We start from the raw sequence: 13465 nt of genomic DNA, 5'->3' as shown, positions 1-13465 counted from the left end.
CTGTAAGCAAGCCCTGAAGTTTGTTCAGATTTGGGATCAAACACTGAATTTTTATTTATTTTCTCACAAAATCCTAGGGGGGACAGAATCAATATGCTAATGCTGTTGCATCAAGCTTTCAAATCTATGCAGACATCAATAGGCAGTTGTTCTGTGCTTTTTAGCATTTTGGGCCAAGTTTCTGATTTCAGACAGATTGATGTAAAACCAGAGGAACTTCATAGGAACTTCTCTGGATTTACACCACTGGCTCAGACTAGGTCAAGCTTTTAAATTAATTCAGGAACTAGATTTTGATTTTCATTGACTATTTATATAATAATTAGAATTGCATTAGGAATAGGACATCTGCACCTTCATAGCTGCTCCCTCAGGAAATTAAGCCATAATTTTGTGCCATTGTGTGCTGCCCAGTATGTATAGCTGCTTTTACTTAGTAAATGTATATCAAAGAGCATTTGCTACTTTGCCGATTTAATACAAAATAAAATCCTTTCAAGTCAGAGTAATGTCCTCTGCTTTATATTTGAAAAAACAAATTAATCCCATGATAGGCTGTGGTTTGCAATAAAGTTGATCAATGGGATCTACCTCCACAAATTGCAGAACATACCATTCACACTGTTTTGAGTAATACTGTTGTTTTACCTTGAAGTACATTGCTGTTTCTCCCTGTGTTCAGTATAGCATCTTAAGACTTTTTAATAGAAAGAAACTAAATGAAAATTGATTGATAAAAGCTCCATCAAGGTGTTTATTGTTTTTTGCCCAAGGGATAAAGCAGGAACTTTTGGAAGCCAAGTCATTTGTATTAGATTCTGTTTTTCAAAGTGCATGGGCAATGGAGATGTGAACATAAAGGTAGGAAATTGCTTTTAATCATTAATAACTTGCACAGGGACCTTGTAGTACAAGGTGGAGCATCCACCTTCGTGCTGGATAGCGAGGATTTGTTGCAAAAATTGTTGTGCAGAGGTGTAGTGGGGAATTGTGTATGCAGCTGTAGTAATGACACTGGCATCCACAGCAGCTTGAAGCACATGCAAATGAAAGAGAAAATACCTGATTAACAAGGGAGCTGTGTTATTGTCAGGTACTTTAGCAGAAGTGCATCAGTACAGACAGGAGGTGCTTCAGCAGCAGTTGCCTGTGGGGCCTTTAGAGTTCTTAACCCTTTGGAGCAGGGCCTGAAACAACTCGTCCTTCCCTGGTTTATGGAATATTCTGGTTTGATTGGGGCAGAATCCCGATTTTCACCAGTAAGAGAATATCCATTTTCACCAGTAAGTGAATTATAGTGAGGTTAGGAGCTGTACACTGTTCTATTACATAGGGAGTTCATACCCAAAGTAAGAACATGGAGTAAGTAACAGGAGAGGTGATGTGAATGGATGGAGTGTTCAGAGAATTGTGGGAAGATATTTGTTCTTGGCTGTAGTGAAGGGACACAGGCTTGCAAACACCAAACCAGGCAGGAGTTTGCTGCATGCCTGCCTTTAACCCCAGACAGGCTGAGGAACCAGCTCAGCTCTGTGTGACTGAGCAGGGTTGGGCTGAACTTGGGGGCTTGGGGTTAATTATTTTGCCATACAGAGGTAATTTTTTCCCCAAAGTATCCCAAACTGAAATGTCCCTAGTTCTGAAGATACCTTAATGTGTATGATCAGAAAGTTATTTCCTGCTCCCCATCACTCATAGATGAAGAAAAGCCCAGTGACTTGTTTCTTTGGCTGCCCAAGATGATTTTGCACTCTGAGGTCTCCATGGGCCTTTTAGGATCATTAAACCATCTTCAGGATCATTAAATGATTTGATCTGTGCCCACTCATGACATGTTAAAGGTAATTATTTGAAAAGGTACAAGGGGCTCTGGCCTCTCTGTAACCAGATATGAGGGCAGTGGGATGCTTGTGTGGTGCCATCCTTGTCCCAAGAACTGGGGCCATAGTGGAGAACTCACCCTTGGTAACGATAAACTGGTTTATCATGACATCCACCTCCTGACTTGGAAAACTTCCAATCTAAACAGAAATTCAAACCCCAAACTGGAACAGGTTTGGGAAAAAGGCAGCTGATGTGACCCACTCAAGACGTTGTAGCATTTTTGGTGGCAGAACCAACAGTGCTGGAGCCTGGTGCAGAGGAGATTGCAATGGATTAATTGCTCCATTCCTTACTCAAAAGAGTGTGGTTGAATTTCTCTACTGGTTCTGCTCTATTTTTTTAGAGATTGAGAATGAAGAATTCTGTACATTGGTTCCTGGTGGTTGGGGGTTGCTTTGTTCTGTTTGTACAGTAGAGACACATTAGAAATGGCATTGACACCAAGGCTGGTACTTATTGGGAAGATAACTATGAAAACCAAGTGGAAAGTGTCTCTGCTTTGCCTTTTACCTAAGATGAATTTCAGTTTCTCTTCTTAGGCTGAAGGAAAAAAAATAACTTTGTTGAATTTTTCTAGAGAAAAATGAAAAAAAATTGAACGGAACAGCATTCTACTTTTTGTTTGAAAATCAGCTAAATAATTTATGTAACTAACACCAAGCTTTGGTTTTAGAAAAGATAGTTGCAGGCAGAACACAGTTGAGTGAAACTCAGTAACCTAAAAGTGAAAGCATTAATTCATTTCCACACACTATATAAATCCATGTAAACTATAAGATTTATTTATTTTATATTTGGAGAAGGGAGGAGCTGTTTAATTGGAGAAAGTTCAAACCCTGTGGTGGTAAAACCCATGTTGTTGCCTACATGAGTAGTGTGAGTCTGTAATGTTGTATTCCTTTCCCTGTAGGTAGTTTCTGTAGTCCTTTTTCAATGTACATATGTTCTTTAAAAAGAGTAAAAGAGAATTAACAAACTTTCATAGCTGTGTTGTACAGCATATTTTGTATGATGGCATTTAATTCGCACACTTACTAGATTTCACTTACTAGTTATTTTCAGGTATGGTTGCTCAGAATTTAGAAACAATTGCAGTGGCTGTGCACAAATTAAACAGAAATGCACAATTAAGACCTAACTCTTTCAAGGTCAGGCCTTACAAATCCACTGCTCATCAGCTGTGCTAAGAGTTGGCAATGGGACTTGAATGAAACATGTGACAAACATATGGAAAATATATTCCTTTGTTTTGTACGTTTAAAAAATGGATTATACTCAATGTGCTACTGCCTTTGAGGGCTATAAGATAAAACATTGCAAGGTTCATTGATTTCAAGATGGGAATCCTGGGTACAGCCCAGATGGAAGCCTGATACAAAAAGCTGCTCTTGTCTTTGAACATTATTAGCCCCAAAGAACTGAAATTCCTTTTACGTTTCTCCCCACCCACTTTAAAACAATATGTGTGCAAAGAGTTTCCACTTGGTTTTGTTCCTGGGCTGACCTGCAGTTTAAGCACTGAGGAAAATGGGGTTTAGGAGAAGATTGACTTACAAGTTCTCTTAATGGCATGAACACTGAAGGGTTTGGGGAGGTGTAAAAACCCATCTCAAACTGCTCCAGAGCAGCTGTTCTGATGCTTGTAGAGAGGATGGTTTAAGGAGGTTGTGCCCCCCCATGGGCCTCACTCTCATCTTGATAATTCTCTTTCCTCCCCCTGCTTGAGCTGACAGTCACTTGTGGATCTGATCCCTGAGTTAGATCTTCAAGGTGATCATGTCTAATATCTGCATTCCACTTTCCTCTTCTCGTTTTATGAAGTTTATTTATATGTGGCATCGTTTCATAGTGATTCCTTAGAAATATTTGCACGAACAAGTGTGGGTGGGAGGGAAGGTAAGTGTGGGCAGTGGTGGTGCAGTGTTGCAGACAACTTTTATGAAAAATCCTTTCTTCCGTATTTTTCCTCCTGAGAAACTGAGAAGCCTCAGGAACAAAATGTAAACAATGGTTATCTCCTGCTGGGGAATGCAACAGGTGCATCTGTGATTGGCCCATGTTGATTGTTTCCAATTAATGGCCAATCACAGTGAGCTGGCTTGGACAGAGAGCTGGGCCACAAACCTTTGTTATCATTCTTTTCTATTCTATTCTTAGCTAGCCTTCTGATGAAACCTTTCTTCTATTCTTTTAGTATATTTTTAATGTAATATGTATCATAAAATAATAAATCAGCCTTCTGAAACATGGAGTCAGATCCTCATCTCTTCCCCAATCTGAAAACCCCTGTGAACACCGTCACAGTGCTGGTACCAGAATCAACCTTCAAATTACACTTGCACTGTTTTGTGACATTTTTTGACTCCTAAATCAGCTGTTCACCAGGCTGGTGTTTGAAAAGTGTGTGCATTCCTGCGTGATGATGAGTATCTCCAGGAGCAGGGTGTGAGAGGGGCATGGCAGGGATACACTGGCATCCCCAGGAAGTGCCATCGTCACAGGGAACAGGGCACCCATGGCATTGAACCCAGGAGACACAGCAGCTTTTCCTGGCACCCACAGGAACAGCCCCCCTCCATCCCCTCTCCTGCCCTTCCTTTGGGAAGCTCCCACTTCCTCCACTGGAATCCTGACTGGAGGTAATTCAGGCAGGAAGATACTTTATTAAGCTTATTTTCATATTGGTTTTGCTCCTTGAAGTGCTGATTGAAGGGGTTCTGCAGTTCATTCAGGTCACCTCCCAACTTAGAGGGAAGTGGGACCTCCCTTTTTGGGGTCTGGGTTAAACCACACACGGGTAAGATTAGCTCAAGCTGCTAAATTGTTCTTAGCTGATCTGGTGGTGAGCACTAGAGGGTGAAAAGATGCCTTAAACTTGGATTTTTCTTTCCTCCTCTCAGACTTGCGCCAAATAGGGAATGGAGAAATTGGCTCAAAAGCCTTTGTTTTTTCCTGCTCATTTTCTGTTATTTGTTGTTTCTCTTTTCAAGTAGACTTCCAGGCTGAATACAATTTTCCTGTGGGAGTAGATGCTGAGTTCTGTCTGTGTTTTCATCTCCATAGCTGACAATAATAAAAATTCCAAGCAACTTCCCCCCACATTCCCTGCTTTGCTCTTGTCATGTTTTCTGCTGGTTGACAAAGTCACCTCTGTGGCCTTAATATCTGAGTACATTTGTTTTGCAAAGTGCTGGGAGCTGCATGGCTTGTTGATGTTTTCAAAAGCTGTTGATACACTGCATGTTGCACAGTTGAGAATTTAGGAATTTTCCACTCCCACTCCCCAACTGTTTTTTTGGATTGGTGTTTGTGTTTCTCTAAAGCACCCTGCAAACACCTCCTGTCAGGAGGGGATGGGAAAGAGGCTGAGGATACCAGTAAGGCAGCCTGTCTTTCCTTGAAATATTACTTGTCCACTGGGAACCTAAAGGAAAATCATCCCAGGAAATCCTTACCTGTGCACATCCCTTTCAATGGAAGTGAAATCCCAACCCTCTTAGAAAGGTTTATTTTGTGGATTTGAATCCTTTCCTTTTCCCACTCCTCCCTTGCCTGTTTCCTCCTTCCACCTCTAGGCATTTCAAAGTATGACCAGCCTGATCACTAATTTGTTTTACCTGTTTGAAGATGGAAAAAAAATACGCAAGAGGAAAAAAAGAGTCACTTAAGAGATGCTTTTTGGGGAATAACTGAGAAAACAGGAACAGACTTCAGTTTAGCCTGCAAATGATGTGGGGCTGGAAGAGGAGCAAAGTCTCCTCTGGCCGAAGGAAGGAAGAAAAAACAGATTTGGTCTGACAGTTTATTCTAGGTGGTGTTGCCTGGACACTGCAGTAGCAATTCACCTGTGAATAAGGAGGGAAAGGAAGACAAATCACTTTACTTTAGAACACCATCATGGTTTTAATGTGGGCTTTGTTTATTCGACATCTTTTTCATGGGTATTGCTCTCCTTACACCACAATGTTATGTGTAACTTGTTCATCTTGGTTATCTGCTCTTACACACTAGTGTAAGATGCTTTTGATGCTTCAAGAGGAAAGGTAAGATGGTTGTTGCATCTTGAGGAATCCTCAGGAGCCAAATAACACGGCTCCCTCTAAACATTAACTTCTGTGCTCCCAAGTCCTGATTTTAAAAGATTGCATCTTGCAGAACTGCCAGACCATGAGCCTTGCCAAGCATGAGTTTCTACACGTTTCCAGAATAACAGGAAAAATAAAATTGGCTGAATTAACCAATGAACCATCTTCCCCTTTACTATTACCAAATAATAGCAGTAAACATCATTAAAACCATTCACTTTTTAGTCAAGTATTGTGTGACTAAAGATACTTTAGACCAAAAAAATACATCCTGATAAATGGAGTTCCAGGCTAGATGCATATAATGTAGTAGTTCAGAAATTCACTGGCCTTCATTTCAACCCTGTGCTGTACAAATCAAATTGCAAATGAAGTCTGCTTCTGTTGGATGATGCCAACCATCTGATAAGGAGATCTTGGCTGACTACTCCTCATGTGTCTTAAGGGGATATAAGAAATGAATATTTTTAATTTTTATTACTCTTTGAAAATGCCATCTTTTTATGCCTTATAAAAACTACTTGATCAATTTTCATCTTAAATCAATTATCACATGGCCTTTTCTCTTTTCTGCAGAATGCTTTTGTCTCTCAGAGTTTATCTTAATAATCACAAAAAATCCAATGACCCATAACAGGATTCACATTGCTCCTCATAATGTTTTACGCTGTGTACAATTTGGAAATGTCTGGCTCTGAATGGGGCTGTGATTGAGAGCCATTTAGGATGGTTGGAGCATGAAGAATATGAGCAGAAAGCTGGTGGAATATCTTCATTTCCAACCAGGTCAGCATTTTTTTCTTGCCTCCAGACCCTAAGCTGCAGTTTCATTTTAAGTTTCCCTTGGTGGCTGTTCTGCTTGGGCTTCTGTTGTAAAAAGCAAATAAATACATGGGATTTTGTTATTTTAAACGTGGCCTGGCAGTGCAGCAGTGAGGGTGAGGGGGAAGGTGGGTGTTGCCCATGCTGACTGCACCCCTGGGAAATGGACTGTGACACTGAGAGATTTATGGCTCCAAATGTTCTTGCTCTTCATACTCTGGGCTCAAGGATCTTGTCTGAGTTGGAAACCAAGCCCATTCATGCTGCACTGATTTCTGTTCACTGTTAATGAGTGTGAATTAGCACAATGGCGGAAGATATATCGTTTGTATCATGGATTTGTTAAATTTCTGCTTGGCTTGTAAAAGAAAGAGAGATTATTTGGTAAAAATGCTTTATAAAAATATTATTTTAGAACCAAATATTTCAATTCCATAAATGAATAATTACACTGATTATTAAACATATATATCAACTCTATTAATGGATAGTTGCACTAATTATTAAATGTTTGCTTAGTGTCAAAGTTTTCTCAAAGTGTGTGCCTGCCATATGCTAATGGCAGCCTGGTTAATATTATTTATTCCAGCCTACATGTTCTCCAGCAATATGAATTCATAGAAGGAATTTTGTGTGCATGAAAAGTGCTGTGTATTCAGAGCAAGTAATTTTTTAGTTTCCCATCATGTGTTGGAACCTGGTTTTGAGAACTGTTATTGTGACTGCATTCCCAAATTACTGAGTTTCTTACAACACCAGAATCCTGGGTTACACAAAGGGTTGTGGATGAAACCTTCAGTCAAGCAGAGCTGGGTCTTTCAGGTGTTTTACACTGCATTTTCTAACACAAGGAATCAATGAGAAGGGGAAGTAGCAAGCCAAGTTCTGAACAGCAGAACTATGGGACAGGATGTCTCCTCGATGATTATCATCATTATCAAAGTGTAATTTATCCAATTAGCCAGTTCCATTAAACAGCTTCCACTGACTCTTCTTCTCCTGCCACATTTTAATGTGTTTATATCTCGAGTGAGTGAAGGATGTATTGTTTGACATGACAGCTTGCTTTGTGTTCAGCTATCTCTTTATTTCAACCCACTGACTGACAAAAGGTAGGAGTGGGTCTTTTTGATGTGGTGTAGGGAATTATTTCTCGATTTGACATGCTAATTGATTGGGAATTTCTTATTATATTAAGGAATATTCATCCTGAATTGCTCAGCAGAACAGCATTGGTGCATTGCAACAGGAGGATAAAAATGAGGGATCAAACAAAAAGGAGACATATTTAAGCATAAATTTTTGTGCTGTGATTATTATACATGGTTAATAATCTTTTTGCCCTCTTCTCTTGTTACCTCCAACCTTGTTCTTTTGTTTTCTGAAGTGGCTTCAGGGCTTCTATTGAGAGAAAGTGGAACTTCTAAAAACAATTTTAAAGTAGTGCCAGTTGAAAAATATGAAGTGAATTCGTGTAAAAAGTTGACAATCTGCCTGTGTTCACTACAAAACTGGAGTAATTTTTTGAATTTCAGATTTTCCCCTCTCTTTTCAATGCCAAATAATAAATGGATGATCGAGGAAGAGAGAGGAGGGATACTGGAGAAGCTCTCTGGTAGGGAAGGAAAGATTGTGTGCAAAGAAATATTCACACCTCTCAGCTGGGTGAACTCTGGTATTGTAGCATTACTGTAGGTTTAAACTATGTGATCTGGGCAATCGCATCCTTGTCCTTGGAATCAAGATAATGGAGTCATAGACTGATTTGGTTTGGAAGGGACCTTAGGGGTTGTCTCATTCCAACCCTCTGCCATGGCAGGGACACCTTCCCCTGTCCCAGGCTGCTCCCAGCCCTGCCCAGCCTGGCCTTGGGCACTGCCAGGGATCCAGGGGCAGCCACAGCTGCTCTGGGCACTCTGTGCCAGGGCCTGCCCACCCTCACAGGGAAGGATTCCTTCCTAATATCTACTCTAAATAGAGACTGTCAGTTTAAAGCTGTTTCCCCCTTGTCCTGTCACTCCAGCCCCTGGTCCAAAGCCCCTCCCCAGCTCTCTTGAAGCCCTTTTAGGCACTGGAAAGTGCTCTAAGGCTCCCTGAAGCCTTCCCTTCTCCAGGCTGAACATCCCTAACTCTCTGTCTCCACAGATGTGGCATTCCAGCCCTTGGAGCATCTTCATGGCCTCCTCTGGACCACAGCAAGGTGCAGCCAATGTATTCTATGTTGGGTGGAAATAGGAATACCAATGAGGACTAAGGCTGTCAAGATGCAAGCAGAGGCTCAGCACAGCATTTAGGAAAAAAAAAAAAAAAAAAGAAAAGAACAAATGAATTGAGTTGATTCTTTTTATGGAAATTTTTCTTTAGGGAGGATGTTGCTGTGACTTCTGTAAAGAGCTGGATATTCCATCACATTCCTGTGTTTCAATAAATGGAAAATACATAGTGATGATGACGCTGATTGTTTTTAAAATGAAACTGTCTGTAGTTATCTCTAGAGATAATAATCCCCTGCTGCTTTAGTGCTTCCTTGATTTGGTTTGTATAAATCTGGAGGATGAGACATTGCAAGGCTGTGTCAGCTCCCCCCATCACCTCCCAGAGCAGTGTCTCATCTCACCCACCTTTCAAAATTTATTCCCTAAATTAATCCTAGAAGGTTTTGCAGGTCTGCTTTAGCTTTCTGATTGTTTAATACTGGACCAAAATTTTGAATATAGCAGTCTTTTATCTCACTAAGTTTTGACTGGATATGAATGAACTGTGACCCTCTGATTTGCATTGCCCAGGACAGCCTGTGGCCTGTCTGAATTTTGGGGGGTTTTAGCATCTCAGAGGGCAGAGCAGCTACTGCCTGGCATCCAGGTACTCAAATACTGCTGTGCAAAGTGGGTGGAGTGGATGGATGGTTACTATTTCAGAGATTTTTTTCATTTCCTTGAGTGCTGGTGGCCAAGTGTAGAGGAGAAAATTCTGAATTTGTAGGTTTATGTTGGTTTTGCATCTAGGAGCCTGGGTAAAGCAGCTTTTACTGATGTGACTATTATTCCTTTCTAGGAACAGTTTGATCTTGCATCTCTCTTTTACATTTTTTATCCAGATATCTGAAATTACTTTTCAATAATTTAGATTTATTATTTGCAATTTAACAATATAAAAAATGGGAAGGAAACTGGAGAGAGGCTAAACATTTAAGTATGATGCTTATAATGACACCAGGATCTAAACCACATTTGCCTAGCTCCCATTCTTGATAGTAACTTTGAGACAATTGTTTTACTTAGGATTTTGTGCATTTATTTCAGGAATTCATCATGGTTTACCCATGAAAATTTTTGTGTAGAAGCCCAGCCATGGATTGGACAGGGTAGAGGATCTCTGGAATGGGATTTGTAGAACCCAGCTAGAGCTCTCCTCTCCAAATTCTGTCAGTATAACAGCTCATTTCAGAGCCTAAATACGACAGTGCTTCACTGGAAGAATACATTATCCAAATATCAAGTTGAGAAGGGTGTAAAGTGTGATGTGGGGGGCAGCCACGAGGAGCAAACCCCCCAGGAGTGAGATGTGTCATCTTGGCAGGGTATGAAAAGCCACCAAGGGGTTAATCATCCCCCACTCTGTATGAAATGACAACAAGCTCTTGGCAGCTTTCCCCATTCTTTATATAACACTTCCAAGCGCTGAAGCTTGTATCCTCCTAGTAATGCTTTTAATTTGTGCTCTGCTGGGGAGAGGCCAAGATTTAATCGAAATCATTAGAATGTCTTTGCTTGAAGTAGCTGAGGGCTTGTAGTGAGCTGGAGGAGGTTACTTGAGAATAATTAAAAGAAATACATAAGGTCATCGTTGGTGTCTGAGCTATTCCAGACACCGGGTTCAAGGGGGAAAGGTTGAGTTTAATGACAACTCCTCTTAACTTAAGTAGGATGCTTGCACAGCCACATAGTTTTAATGATTAAACTTTGCCTTTTTCCCTTCCCACACACCTGCCCAAGTGACTTTGTTTGCAGCTTCATCTCGGTGCAGCAAAGATGGGCTTGAACCAAAGCCCTGGAGCCAGATTTGTCTGAGATTCAGGACTTTGGGGGCTCCACCACCTAGATCCAAATCTCAGTTTTCTGGTTTATCTTTTCTCTCTAAAATGGGGTGAATTTTAATGTGTCTGCTCACATATATGTGTGTGTGGATATAAGTGTGTGTTTATTTACAGCCTCAGCTGAAATCTGCTCTTGAGTTTTGACTCCATTTCACTGGGAGAAACACTATGAGAACACAGGTGCTGCTGCTTTCAGTCTGTATTGGTGTCCATGCATGGATTTTAGTCGTGTATGAGCCTGAAAGGCACTGCCATGCTCTGGGTGTGTGCGCAGGAAAACAACTGCTGGGGTAATTTAGAGGCTAATTGCTTAGTGTAAAATAGAACATTTTCTTTGTTGGTTGTATATTAGACAAAAAAGTACTCAAAGGAAAGTTGAAAAAAGATCCATATTTCTTGCACTGTACAGTCCTATTGTTGTGCAGACAGAGATGGAGGGAACTGGCAAGTGATGAATTTGTGTGAGAAACTGTCTTTTTTGAATGACTTTTTATGCCTACATTTGAATACAGCCTCTTACAGCAGAGTAGGTTCAAATAATGAACTAATAGTGAATGTTAAAGATTTAGGGAATTGTCTGTGAACTTTTGACCCTGGGAATATAAGGAGGTTTGCTTTTCAGGAGAATTAGTCTAGCTGGGCTAATGGGTGCCAATAAGGGCTGTAAGCAGTGTGTCAGGGACCAAATCTTTTAATTAACCGCTGAATGAAAAGTAGTTAGGGAAATGCAATAAGTCAGATTCAGGTCAGATCAAGCAGAATAATATGTGGGCAAAGATGAAATTAACATACTAGGAAATGCAAGCTGAAAATCTCCAAAGTTTCCTTATTAGACTGATAGAAAATGGGATTTACTTTGATTGCTTCAAGGAAATGTGGCACCTACTTTTACTGACTCATTCTAGCAAGGTTTAGATTCTCCTGGCCAGCGTCATCTGCAGATGAAAAAGATTAAACTGGATTAAACTGGAGACATTCCATGTCCAGCTCTGAGATGACTGTGATTGTGGTGCGGGCTGGCTCTGCACTGGCCTGTGCTCCAGTGGTTTTGTTCGAGTCTGGGATGCCCACAGAGTTACAACAAGGATTAAATTGCTAGTGAGCTACTGGCTCCTGTCTTTCTTGACAAATAGTGCTGCCTCTGAGCTTCTTTGCATTCTCAATTTTTCTGAGTCTACTGTCTGTTCCTGTGACAGTGACATTTTAACTTCTCCTGGAGCAGTTTGTCTTTTTGTCCTGTGCTTGTGTCTTCCCTGTCACAGCCGTGACATGAAACCATAGAATCACTCAGGTCAGAAAAGACCTTTGAGATCCCCAAATCCAGCCCAGCACTGCCAAGTCCACCTCTAAACCATGGCCCCAGGTGCCACCACATCCACACATCTTCTAAATCCCTGCAGGGATGGTGAGTCAAGGTGAGCTCCACTAATTATTAACGCAACACGGGGTAATTGCATTCAGTGCTGTCCTGTAGATGGAAGGATCTCGCTGTTAATTATACCTTATTAACAAAATGAGTAGGATCAGAACTACATCTAGAGAGTTTAGAAGGTAAACCAGTGCCTGTCAACGTATCATTACAGAGTAAGGTTTAAATTATTAGCTTAATTCACGTCTAATAGGATTTTAATCCTATTCTGATTGTTCTCTGTGCACAGAAAGTATTATTTTATAGGAGTACTGTGCCTTAAATTTTGATGTAGAAAGCTTTGAAATTAATGGAAAAACTACAAGTAAGCTTAGTGAGCTTTGAATTGATCCATTTTGAGTCTTTTCCATCAACACTAAAATTCAGATATGCCTTGAAAACTGTGATTGTGGGTCCCTAATTCCCTAAGTATCATTATCAACAACGGTAATGTGGCATTTGATCTGCCAAATAACTTATTCAAACCTCCACTAATATCAGTCATCACAAACTACTTATGTAATTTATTTAATTGGGAGCTGCACTAACTTCAGTGTTGCAGGCACTGCAGAGTAGTGAAGGATTCCATGAGATCAGAAACAACTTCCCAAGCCCCACTGCATTTCCTCCTTGCTTTCTGACTGGCTTGAGAGTTGCAAAGGTTAGCTAGGATGATAATATTTTTTTTTCTTTTTAATTGTTGCAAGGTGTACCTCTTGCCAAAAAATCAAAGGGCTAAATTCAATTCACTGACTTAAAATCAGTGCTGCTGTCAGTTGGGATACATGTATAATTGTTCTGCCTCTATGTTGTTGGGCTGGAACAGTTTCAAACAATTTACCAATCATGAGCAGGGGAAAAAAAAATCATTAGAAAATCAATTTCTGCTTAATTGAAGATCTTTCTTCCAAATGGGAATGAAGCAAGATTTATAACCTCGGATTCACTGACTGTATAATGATGGCACTTGAGCCTGTCAGGGTTTTCATTTGGTAGCCATGGCATGGACAGCATTTCCTTTCCCACCTGCTGTGGGTGAGCACGGGGAGCAGAGGGCTGAGGTGTGAGCTGGGTGAAGCACAAGAGGCTGTGTTTGCAAATCCAGGGTGGGAGATAAGGCATTGCACAGGGAGGAGGCAGAACAGCAGAAGGGAATTTCAAATGCGATGT

Source organism: Melospiza georgiana, chromosome 17 (assembly GCF_028018845.1).
Source record: "Melospiza georgiana isolate bMelGeo1 chromosome 17, bMelGeo1.pri, whole genome shotgun sequence".
Taxonomy (NCBI): domain Eukaryota; kingdom Metazoa; phylum Chordata; class Aves; order Passeriformes; family Passerellidae; genus Melospiza; species Melospiza georgiana.
Note: the sequence above shows the minus strand (reverse complement) of the source record.